Source organism: Formica exsecta, unplaced genomic scaffold (genome assembly GCF_003651465.1).
Source record: "Formica exsecta isolate Colony F162 unplaced genomic scaffold, ASM365146v1 scaffold673, whole genome shotgun sequence".
NCBI lineage: Eukaryota > Metazoa > Arthropoda > Insecta > Hymenoptera > Formicidae > Formica > Formica exsecta.
The window spans coordinates 4,371-8,062 of record NW_021853437.1 but is presented as its reverse complement, the minus strand read 5'-3'; the positions used below and the strand labels follow the sequence as shown (position 1 = coordinate 8,062).

General features: G+C 36.2%; 1 pseudogene; it reads right to left on the bottom strand.

Moving 5' to 3' along the window:
* Window positions 1-1,299, bottom strand: part of LOC115243051 — a 3,240-nt pseudogene extending 1,941 nt beyond the window's left edge.
* Window positions 1,300-3,692: the final 2,393 nt, after the last annotated feature.

Below are 3,692 nucleotides of genomic sequence, written 5' to 3'. Positions count from 1 at the left end.
CTCAGGCCTTGACTTTTATGAATAGTCATACCATAACTTAGACATATAGGAAATTGTTTTCTTATAACAAATGCTCTATCCATTACTTCAAACTTGACATTTAAACGTTCTATAATATGCTCTATTCCTGATGACACTATTATCTTAATTTTTTCTACTTCATTGTCAATTGCGCTACGTATAATTGATGTAATTGTACCAATCGTACCATTTACAAGACCTAAACTAACATCGATATTTCTTCTAACACTACACGTGCTCCTAATTTGGCAGTTATGATTCTTGCTAATCCAGCTGTTCGAGAACTATCTTCATCATCTTTATTTAATATCTTCATAACTTTTTTCTTTAAATATGGTGCACATTCTGCCAGATCTTGAGCAACGAGTTCTATCTTATCCGAAGAAATACGATTTAACATTGCAGTATTCAAAATATCACATAATGCACAAGTTGGAAGTAAGCAAACAGTATCCATTGGTAAATTTTGTAAATAATTACATAATTCTTGTAATCGGTCGTCACAATTAGTTTCTCTAAAATTGATTTTCCTCGTTTCTAAAATAGTTACGTCCGAATCTGTAATTGTTCCAATTCGAATTCTCGTTAATATATCTCGATAAGAATTATCACCTTGTTGTCGTACATTAATTTGTAATTCATCATAACTAAATAAAGACCATAAATTTATAGAACCCATTGCACCAATGTATTTCTCAATTTTTAATTTTGATAATTCAATAAAAGGCGGATCTTCATGCATAGGTGGAAGTTGCAATAAATCTCCAAAAAAAAATATATGTTTTTTGCCGAACCATCCATTATCGCAACCCATGTTATTAAATATCTCTGTTAATCGAAGATGTATATACATTAAAGTGATATTTGAAATCATTGAAACTTCATCGATAATTATTAAAACAACATTCTTAAGTTCCTCCCGTATAATTTTAAGAACTACATCAGAAAGTTGTGTATATTTGGCAGTCCGACCATGTTCTACCGGTAATTGAAATAATCTATGAATAGTAAGTCCATCAATATTAAAAGCTGCTATACCGGTTGGTGCAGTTACCGCTGTGTCTTTCTCAATATATTTTAACATCTAATAGTTTTTATCAAAAAACTCTTTCCAGTACCACCTTTACCGCTTACATAAAGTCTAAGAACTTCACTATTATCATCAGATATACCAGCAGTAATTCTATCAAAGATTCGTTTTTGATCAATATTTAATTGCGTCACTATTTCGTCGACATTAACTTCAAATTTATTGCCAACATCTTTAAAGTCCCTCATAGCTCCTTCAACTTCGACAGGAACACATTCTTATGCACCATTTTCAAGACAGTCATTTTCATCTTCATTTTTTGTAATTTCTGATATTTTTTTTTCAATTAATTCTTTAATATTATCCATACCTTGTTGAATGTCGGTTATTTTTTCATGATACTGAAGAGCATCTTTCAATTTATATTGTGTTAAAGAAAATGCTTCTGCATAATTATCACATTCATTCTTTAATTCACTAATATCTCTCCAAGATTTAAATAATAACAATAATAAAAAATAGTAACGCTCTGGTTGAGTATGGACATTATATTTGTAATGATTGATAAGATATCCACGTTTACGTTTCTTTAAATATAAAGATTCACCAAGCACGTAATACTTTATTGTCTTAAAAATTGGTTTAGTTTACGTAATATCATACCATTTTGCATAATCATACAAATTAGTAGATTCTAGTTCTTTAGGTCTGCTTGGATAATATGTATCAATTAGAGAAGGACAAAAAATATCCATAGATTCAGAATTTAGCATTTCAATCTCTTTGCTTTGTTTTAGTCTTCTACTTCTAATCATATTTACATCTAACCATCTTATAGTCGTTTCTTTGTCAGTACCATATAATGGTATTCCTAATAAAGTGTCAGCAGCTTCGAGAGCTCCACATTCCCTATGATTCAACATACGCATTCCAATATTCCAAAGACAACTTCTCAACGATTTTGTTGAATTTATCTTTTCAAATGTATCTTCTGCGTTATTACTCTTTTCTGCTTTGGAAACATATTTCGTAGTATACCAAGTTAATAACGTAGATTTTTCACCTACAAATTGAATATCCATGTTTCCTTCCCAAGCAGTAAGAATAGCTGGATTATAATCATTAATATTGACTTCCTCTTTAGATCGTGGCAAATCGTAGAATCTGCTTTTTGTTTTCAATTTACTTCTATCCGCTATTGAAACAGCAACGTCTTTAATTTTCAAAGTATCTGTTACGGATCGTAAAAAGCCAAACCTGCATACTTTAGAAAAACCTACTTTAGTTTTTTTGGTGCGCAAACAGTAATTATTATGTTTATGTCGTTGATGTGTATTTACACGTCGATATAATTCAGGTGATAACTATTTATTTGGAATTCTACAAGTGACATATTTTAAAATAAAAAATGCAATATCTTCATTAGAAGATGTACCAATTATCGGAACATCTTTTATCCAAATTAGCAAATGAAAATGTTGCATACCTCTACCTTGATATTCACGATGCCAAAAGTAATGAATGACCTCTCTTTGCTCCAAATAAGTAGCAGCTGTATATCTTTCACGAGGATTGGTAACATTCATTTTATGAAATATTCCACTATTTAATTGTCGCATATTGTTATCATGTAATAAAAAGAAAAGATATTAGTAGGGTATATAGGCCGGTTCTAAACCATGGTCCTCTGAGGAGGGGGGGGGGCGAGGGGAAACCGGCGCGGGAGTATGACGTCACGCGGGGAATCGCGTCCTAACCGATGGGCGAAGGGTCCGCGGAGAGGGGAGGGGGACCGCGTCCTAAACGATAGGCGAGGGGTCCGCGGAGAGGGGGAGGGGGACCGCGTCCTATGCGATGGATCCGCTAACCTAACCGTCGCGATACGTCCGCGAGCAGGTATGAGAGAGATAGCGCTAATGATATTCTATAAGCGTGGGAGAAGGATAGCGCGAGGCGTCCATATGAGCGTAAGACAAGGATAGCGTTTGCATGCACGTTGGAGAGAGATGGCGCGAGGCATGCACTTGGGAGAGGGATAGCGCGAAGCATGCACTTGGGAGAAAGAGAGAGAGATTGCGCGAGGCATGCACTTGGGAGAGGGATAGCGCGAAGCATGCACTTGGGAGAAAGAGAGAGAGATTGCGCGAGGCATGCACTTGGGAGAGGGATAGCGCGAAGCATGCACTTGGGAGAAAGAGAGAGAGATGGCGCGAGGCATGCACTTGGGAGAGGGATAGCGCGAAGCATGCACTTGGGAGAAAGAGAGAGAGATAGCGCGAGGCATGCACTTGGGAGAGGGATAGCGCCAAGGATGCACTTGGGAGAGAGAGAGATAGCGCAAAGCATGCACGCGGATGATACGGCGTTCGCAAGGCGGTGTGAGAGAGATAGCGCGAGGCATGCTCGCGTGTAGGAAAAGGATAGCGTCCGTATTGGCGTGGGAAAAGGATGACGTTCGCATGCATGTGGGAGAGAGAGAGACAGCGCGAGGCATGCATGCATAGACGTGGGAGAAGGAGGCGCAGAAATAATCAAAATTTTTTAAAAATATAATCATAATAATATTTATTCAAAAAATTGTATATAATATAATTGTGTGTGTGTGTTTAAAAAAAATATATAAAAATAATAATAAAATAAT